The sequence below is a fragment of the Botrytis sinoallii genome, assembly GCF_014898435.1.
Source record: "Botrytis sinoallii strain Bc 23 chromosome Unknown BSIN_005, whole genome shotgun sequence".
Lineage (NCBI taxonomy): Eukaryota > Fungi > Ascomycota > Leotiomycetes > Helotiales > Sclerotiniaceae > Botrytis > Botrytis sinoallii.
Window position 1 is genome coordinate 1,143,789 of NW_024066032.1, and position 9,832 is coordinate 1,153,620.

The window sequence follows — 9,832 nt, forward strand, 5'->3', positions numbered from 1 at the left end:
ATAAACACTCGCTTCAATCAATCGAACGCTTCTTGATAGATAGAGTTCTATAGGAATGGAACATTCTTTCTAGTCAGATCTACTATCGGATTGATAATCTTCAAAAAATCTCTAATAAACTATCGATAAAAGTTTGAAAACTTAATAAATACTTAAACATCGGTTACACTAATAGGCGGTTTCCAATCCACAATTGTTCGGATTTTCTCTGGATCTATTTGAATACCATCGCTTCCTATAATAAGGCCTAGAAACTTGATTTCGGATTTCAGGAATTCGCACTTTTCGAATTTAGCAAATAAGCTGGCTTTCCTCAGTATTTATAGAACCTTCTGGATATAGCGGATATATTCCTTTCGAGTTTGGTTGTATATCAGAATATCATCCAGGTAAGCAGTGCAAAATATATCCAGGTATCTTTGTAGGGAATCATTGATAAATCTCTGGAAAGTTGTGGGAGCTTCTGTTAACCCGAACGGTATAACTAAAGATTCGAATAGTCCGAATCGGGTACGGAATGTAATTAGGTATTCCTGTCCTTCTTTCACTCTTATATTATTAAAGACAGAAATGATATCAATCTTACTGAAATACTTTATTCCTTTTAGATTATTCAAAGATTCTTTTGTTAATAGCAAGGGGTATCGATTCTTAATTAATAAGTTATTCAAAGTATAATAATCTATACAAAATCGGAGACCTCCATTGATTTTCTTGATAAACAAAACAGAGAAAGCAATAGGAAAGGAGCTTAGGGCTAGTTTGGATGTACAAATCCGCGCTGGATCCGCTGAATATTCCGCTCTTTTTGAAAGCGGATTTTGAATTCATGTTTGGACGTCAAATCGCGGATTCCATCAAATAATCCGCATTTCAACGAATTTAGTGTATTTCGAGGTGGGGAGGAGGTGGATCACTCTAAAATGACACTAAATAATCCGCGTTTTTCACCAAATTTGTATGGGAAAACAAGGGTGCGGATTGAAAACGAGGACTAGAAAAAGCAGTTCTCGTTTTCAATCTGACAAATAATCCGCGTTTTTATAGGCTCTTATAGGCCTTTCACCCTATATCCATATAGTATTATAATGATATTAGTGCTTCAAATACCTAAATTTATAGGGTATCTTTATTTTTCTTCAAATCGTCTCTGATTTCGATTTAGATTACTTTACATTTCTATTTCTTATATATTAGAATATATATAACTTAGTTTAAAAGTAGATTCTTCAATATTCTTTCTATTATAGCTTTAGATTCTATTAATGATTTAGATTGTAAACTGCCTTTTTCTTATTTACAATGAGCGACGATGAGGTTGATGATTCTGAACAGTTTATTTCTATCTTGATTTATAATTTAGCTATTGTTATTGGCTCTTTTTATTGTACTCCAATTTCGAAAAAAAGAATTGATACTTTTGGTGAATTTAAAACACAATCTCTTCTTGATTCTAAACACCCTCAACGTTGTCAAGAACAACTGTGTATACCTCTACACACTTTTCGACTTTTGATCGAGTTTTGTTACGAAAAAACAAAGCTACAACACTTTCAATATACTTCAATTAATCAAAAGCTATATATATTTCTCTATATTGTAGGCCAGCGTGGAACTATACGTAGTACAGCTGAAGCCTTTTCTCATTCTAAAAAAATAATCTATAGATACGAAAAACATTTTATATAAATCTATTTATTGGTTTATTCTAATATACTTTAAAATAGTTTTATTAAGTTTTAGATATTATAATAATATTATATCTATTAATAATAAAGCTATCAGATCCAACTATACAATTCGCTTTTTTTAAGTAGTAGAAAATAAAAAATATCATATATATTTTGTAAATTGCCTAGGAGTTCTCGATGGCACCTTTATTCCAGCAACAATACTTTTTGAAGATCGATCTGTTTATTTCAATCGAAAAGGGTATATTGCATAAAATGTTCTTGCAGTAGTTACTTTCAATTTACAATTCTATTATATATTAGTCGGTTGGGAAGGTTTTGCAAATAATCAAAAGATGCTTTCAGATGTTTTGATTTCAAAAGGTTTACAAATTTCAGAAGGTTATTATTATCTAGATAATACAGGATATATAAATACTGGGTAGGTTTTTATTTTATTCAAAGGGGTAAGATATTATTTATAAAAGCAATTGGAATCTAATAAGATATCCAAAACACCAAAAAAGCTTTTCAACCTTCAATATTCTTCTTTATGAAATGAGATTGAGAGAATTTTTGGAATATTCAAAATACGCTTTCCATTTCTAACACAACAACAAAAATACCTATATATAATTCAAATATGTATAGTTTATGCTTTATACACTCTACATAACTTTATTCAACAAAATAGCTTCGAAAAAGATCCATTCGAAATTCAATTTGATTGTATCATCGATCGTATTTCAAGCACTATAGATGATACAATAATGAATTCAAACAGTAACAAATTAGATTCTATTTCGTTACAATCTATAGATTACTTTCGACAAGGAATTGTAAAGGCTATGTGGAGAGATTATTGCAAGGTGAAAAGAGTTCGAAAAGTATGAGAGAAAGAAAAGCAACACTATATTGAAATAGAATTTGATAAATACATGTAATTAGAATAGAAAGTAATTATTAGGGTTTCTCCATTTATTATTATCTTTTGCTATAGCTTCTAACGTTTCTTCGAATTCTTTAAGGAATTGAAAGAGATCTTTTTTTCATTCTGTATAATGGAGTAGATTCTAAGTTTGCTTATATCTCACCCTATCTTTAGGAATCCAAAATCCATATCTTTTTGGATTATAGCTCTTATTAGAGGTCCATTATTCTTCAGGTTCAGGAAGCTTGATATCACTCTCTCCTTTTAGCTTCAAAATATCAAAGCTCCAAGAAGCAAGATTTCTTCAAACAGTATGTTGTCGATGACTGAATATTTTATAAGGAAGTTTATTAGGATACAAATATACTCTATTAATATATTAATAATTTGATATAATAATAAGTGAGGGATAGTAAATAAGAAATGGCTAAGAAGAAATAGCTAATAAGAAAAAATCAAAATAAATCTATCTAGACGAATCTTTTACTTATAAAAAATCTGAAAATTCTTTATCAATTTTTTCGTTTAGATTTTTTAAATTAGTTATAAACTGTTTTATACTAACTTTCCAAACTTTAATCCAAATCAAAATCCCAGAAAGTCTAATTGTCTAAACTTATATATTAGTATTTATAAAACCAATAAACATTATATCTTTATATTTGTTTTAATTCTTGATTGATATTCAAATCTTTCAAATCAATCTTTTCAAGCTTTCTAACTTTATTGTTCTTTTCTTTATTATCAAATTCCTTCTTTTCCTTTTCCTTTTTCTTATCAATATCGACTTCCCAATTCTCAAAATCTGTTTCGGAATTATTTGATTTAGACTCTAATACAAGGTTATCGTTGTTTTGAATAAGGTTTTTTGTTTTCAATACTTTTCTAAATAAAGTTAATTAAAATCAGATTTTCATTTAGATCTATATATTGGGATTATTGCATTTCGATATTCAATCGATTTATTTATTTATTTATTTATAGTGATTAATGTCTAATATCTGACCTCCCAAGGGGTATTCTAGACGTACTAAGGAGCGGGCTTACGGGCCGCTAGCGTTCCAGCTGCTTATAGTAGTGTAATGTTAGCTAATCAGGGGCTTGTTGCTTCTGGTATTCCCCCGTTCAATACCACTTATGGCGGTCCTGTAGCTGTTCTGTTTAAGGGTTTATAGTCCTGTTTCAGAAGGCCTTGTTTCGTATACCATCTGGATATCAGCGAATAATCAGATCGATCGCTGTTGATCGGGAAAGTGCTCGGAGTGCTTATAGCTGTTCAATGCGGGTCTTAGGTTGATTGGAATAGAGAGCTTATCCTTAGGATATTAGAATAGGTTGGAATTTGTATAGTTTTGTATAATTTGAGTATATCTTAATATAGAATCTGAATCTAGCGAGAAGGTCAGTAAAGCTATATTGTATTTGCAGGATATGGTTGATATATATTATTGTATTTTATTCGAATCGAAATCGATTTGGTATAAGTGGTTAGTTACTGTATATCTGATTATTGATTGAATATTGAAAGAAATACAATGGGCTTTTTTCAATCCCATATGTATAGGTATTCATGTTATTTTCGTGATTGAATTTGATATAATAGGCTGCAAAGTTACTGTATCCAGTTTATATTGTTATAAGTCTGTATAGTACTCTGTAAGGGAGCTTAAGGCTTTCCAGTTTCGAGGTATTATATACCGGTTTCTATGTATTGTATGTTTCAGAGATTAGATTCCTTTTTTTTTTTTATTATTTGTTTTCGGAGCGCCGACATTTGGTATATAGAATAGAGCGGGAGCTGCTGATTGTGGGGAGGCAGGATGGGTCAGGGTCAAGCGGCCCAGTCGTGCCCTAATCAGTGAGGCGATTGGCTGCCTCGTTGCCCTCAATCTCAATATGCCCAGGGGACTACTTGATTATAATATCGTAGTGTTGTATTGCTTGATAGCATTTGTAGTATGCCTATTGAGAGGAGGCAGTAGCACTTCCTTGTATTCCCTAGATTACTGAGGTATTATCAATACATAATCATATTCGTCCCTGGTAGGGGTGATCAATGATGCTCAGGAGGCGTTCTAATCCCTGTCACACGCCGATTGCCTCAGCATCAAAAACATGTGACTGTTTGTATATATAGTTGTAGTCGGTATCGATCTGTTATTTGTTGTAGTAGATTGCAAAGCCGTATTCTATATAGTGATTGTATTCGTTGTATTGTTCAGATCTGTTTGAAAATATAGAGTAATCTTCTTAGGGGATTAAATCCTATCATTCCTTGAATGCTTTTACAGTGTTCTTTTTGTTCATATTATTCATTGGATTAGTATAGCATTCAAAAGAGAAATGAGACTGTAAAAGTCTGGAGCACTCGATAATAGGGATTGCTTATCCTATTCTTTATAGTTTTGTATTAGGATCTTTTAGAGTATCTATACCTCATTCTCTCTTTCTGATATATAGCTTCAATCGGTTTACAAGTAGATATTGTATATCTATTATTTGAAGTCAAAATGCGAATCTCAGTTTGGCTTGCTTTAATACAATAATTCTAGCTAGGAGATCAGCTTTTACAAGAAGTGTAGTCATCAGGGTTATCTTGTAGATAGATAAAGCTCCTTGTACTGTATTGTGAATCGTCTTGCTGACTAGGTTGATATGTTTTTTGATTCTAGTGCTGATCGGAATATAGCCTATATTTGGGCGTTGTTTGTATAGCTTATCGAATTATACTTTGGAGCTATAAAGGGCGATAAAGAGTATACAGATAATAATCGCTTTTCGCAAGCAGGCTGCAGATGGTCTGTAGACTGTATGAGCTATTAATTGAATATAGGATACAATACGTATAGCTTTCGCAATATGTATTTTGATATACTATAAAAACATTAAGCATTGATTAAAAAAGATGTCAAGCCAGTATAAGATTGGTTATACTCTGTTGGTAAGCCTTAGAGGGGTTGGTATGATGATTAGATCCTGACTTATTCTTATAGCCGGGTTTGTAATTTCATATTTTCTCGATATGTGAAGTAGTTCAAACTTTTCTGAAGCGAAAAAGACCTTATTCTGATCTCCCCATCATAGGATATATCGAATGGTTTGGCAGAGTATATATATATTTGTGGATAGATCCTTAAATGTATGATATATAGCTATATCGTTAGTATATCCAAAGCACTGTGCTTTATTTTGATTAAAAAGCTTAGCAAGATAAAGAATATATAGGATAGGGGAAAATAGCGATCCCTGGGGGGTACTGTATGCAATCAGGAAATCCTGTGTTATGATCTCCTCAAGCCTTATATATATATATCTCCTAGTCAGAAATGAATCAATGAGTTGTAAAAGCATTATAAGCTAATTCTACTTCTTTATATATTATAAAAGCTGTTTTTTAAGGAGTATATCATAAACACCTTGAATATTCATTATTACTAGTATAATCATTTTGTCAGTTACTAAAGCAAGCTTAGTATTATAAGTGAAGGCAACTGTGAGATTAATACCGGCTCTTTTCGGCAGTGCTCTGTAATGCTGAGGGCTGATAACATTGTATCTCATAGCCGTTTATACAATTTGACTAGCGATATACCTTTCTAATCCTTTTCTAATATATAATATCAATATAATCGATTTTCACAATCTCGGGGATGTTCTGTCCTTTTTATCAACCTTGAGCAGTATAACTATTTCAACAAGTTTCTATTCGTTAGAATAATAGTTAAGCTTAAAGTAGATTGCGAAAATCTCATATATTACACTCTTTATATTAGACTAATATATCTTAAGAAAACAAACAATTATTCAATCGACTTCGGATGATATACTCCTGACTTTTATTATATGTTTTTCTATTTTCTCTGCAATAATCGTTCTTTTCTATAATAAGGTTATCTGATAACCTTATTCCTGTAAAAGGTTGTACTATAGATTGTTCGATGCTTTGAAGCGATCGAATATTGTTATAAAAAGTGCTTCGGCTTTTTCTCTGGTATTAGTGATCTTTTAGCCTTTGATTATTAAAAAAGGGGTTTTGAGATTTGCTTCTAGAATCAGCTTATACCAATTTATAACTTTATATAATTCCTAATTGTCCTATACATTGTCCAAGTGTTTAGTTCAATAGACTTATTTCGATACTCATACAACTCTCTATAAATCCTATTGAACAATTGTTATTCTATTAACAATTTCAGTTTTCCTGATTTATGTATATATTCGGTATACCTTCTTATACTTGTCAATCTATTATAGAAATAATCAATAGGATTTATAGCCTTTCTACCCCACAACTACTACAAAAGTGTTTAATGTGCTTATAAGTTTGATAATCAGTCTGTTAACATTATAAGTAAATCGGAGATCCGGATTCTGGAGATTTGCTAAGCGGTTAGTTATTATGCCTGCTAGATAGAATAAATCTGAATCGCATATCCGGATATACACTTGCTTGTATTTAGAGATTCCTTTATCCGAAATAGTAGTAACTTGAATAATATAATCGGAGCCGCTATACAGATCATCATTGATTACCATCATAACAATAATCAGATTGGAAAAGGTTAGATCCAGAATATATCCCCTTACATACATAAAGGCACCAGAAGTCCCGATATACTCCATTCCCTGTTCGACAGTCTATTATACAAGCGTATTACCTTGATTAACAGTTGCTACTCCAGGTTCCCATAGATTATACTTAGTATTGAAATCACTTTCAATAATTATATCAATCCCTAAGGCAATCTCTAGTCCAAGTATATATTCTATTATCAGCGAATCGAGCGGAACACAGTAGGTATTGAGAATCAAATATCTGTTAATATTAATCCAAAATAGATCCCTGCTTTCAGTTTATTTTATTTGTTTAATCTTCAAGTTGCCTTCTTTTCGTATATAGATAATCATTTGTAGTTTATACTCAGAATTATCAGCTACTCCCTAGATATCGATTGGCTGGTATCAGTTATATACAGTATGATTTTGGATTATTGAGTTATCATATAATCAGGGTTCTTGGACACAAATGATATCCATATCAGCCTTTCCAATAACCTGTAGAAGGATAATATGATTAGAATATCCGTATCCTATATTTGTCTATGTGATTGTAAACCCCCTTCTCCCTGTTGAGTTCATACTGATTGTATAACTTATATAAGGGTAATGGTAGTTTCATCAATATTTAACTCACTCCCCTTATTCATTTTAGAATTGGGAAGTGAGAAGGTTTTTTCAGTTATAGCTACTACATTATAGTTTATCCCTTTGTTAGTATAACATAAAGAGTTATAATCTGGGATATAAATCGAATTATTAAGGGGCTCTTTTCTAATCGGGTCTGTTTAGGTGATTGGTCTATTAGTTGTTATTCGTTCTTGTAGATAGTAATGCAAGCCCCTGATATAGAGAATCTGGGGATAACTATTTGAGACTGTTTGGCTAGTGTTGGAGCAGGTACCTTTCCCTTACATGTTTCCTGAGTCTTCCTTTGATTAGCAATTCTGACTTCTTTTATTTATTGGTGAGTGAGTTTAATCAGTTTTCTATTAACTGATTATAGTGCTACTGGATAATTGCTATATACGGATTAGAAAGGTTTTAGGTATTTTGTATATTAAGTATTATTTTGGTATTACTTATAAATCTTTCCGTTAATGTATTTAGCAGTCAGTTCACTATACTTAAGTAGCGAGTCAGGCGATAATATATACAGGTTACAGTATAACTGGCACCCGTTGGAGTACTGTTGTGATTGAGAGTGTCGCGATTTGTTAAGAGGCTTTGAGTATTTATTGATATTAAATAGCCAGAATAGTTTTATTGTTTTCTTGAAACTAATAATCCAATTAACCCTCTTTGTAAAAGGATTCACCCTGTATTAGAGACTCTGTATTGTATTGATTCCTCTTCTACCTGTACCTTGATCTCTTCTCGAATAATTATATCTAGAAGTGTTATAAGTATGTTTAGTGTATTGTAAGAGATCTGAGGTACAATATAGTTATATCAGGTTTCTGCGGTTTAAGCATTATTCATATCAAATGTAATGATCAACCGTATACGATTTTTGTTTTACAAAAGGTTCTTGTATTCCTTTAGTATTTTTGTATTCCAGAGTCCACCCCGTTTTGTTGCAATAAAGCAAGGGGATTAGTTCAAGCCTTAATCTAAAAACTACTTCTATAATCTTTAGTCATAGTTTAAAGAGGTTATTAGTGATTATCTGTTGTTTACTTTCTATCTTTATAAGAATTGTACGGCTATTTCGCTTCTGTTGTTCATACTCCTGTATCGTCTCTATCATTTTGGGCGTGCTCGCTTTAGCACTCTTTAATATCTAAGGTACCCTTCCAGTTTTGAGCACATCAATATAGGATTTAGCAGTTCCCTTTGGGGTTGCTCTTGTGATTGATGTAGGGGTTCTCTGTATAAACTCAGCTTGTTTTATAATCTTGATCATACTATCGATACACACAGATCTCAGCACATCGGCATAACTCAATTCCATCTTGTTCAGGGTTTTAATGTATATATCGATCACGCTTGTGATCTTTAGAGTTACTTGTTGTTTTCCGTTTTCCTTATAGAATTGATTGGTTATTGTTTTGTAGATAGACTATATATCACCATCTCCACTCACTTCAATTATCGATATAATTGTCATTGTTATCGTTGAAGCGATTGAGTCGCGACCCGATACGCTTGGCGGCGTAATAGGTCGCTTACGACCGCATATTGATGGTATTATGGTGTTGTAAGATTCCTTCAATATGATTTGTTATGATCGTCGTATTGCTCAATGCTAGGTATCGATATAATACGTCAACCACGACTTTGAACAGACCTGGATATTCAATCGAGTTTGTATAATTATTTCATTTTATCTATTTTTCGATATCTTTAAAAAATCAAAAGTTTTACAAAGTATTTTCAAAGTATAGGAAATCTGATGCTTTTTCTTATCTTTCTCTTTTTCGATTTCTAGTTCTTTAGGTATTATTCTTGCCTTTCGATTGTATGCATTTCTAGCTTTTCGCTTTTGCAAATATTCTTTTTGCTTTCCCTGTAGCTTTTTCTTATTAGATTTAGTTATTATTGGCATCTTTTTGATTCTTTGAAGCTTAGAAGAGATTCAATATTATAAATATAATACTTATTATTGTTGTTATTATTGTTATTCCTAAAAGCACGTTGTTTGTGCTGTTTGTAATATTTTCGTATTCGAAAT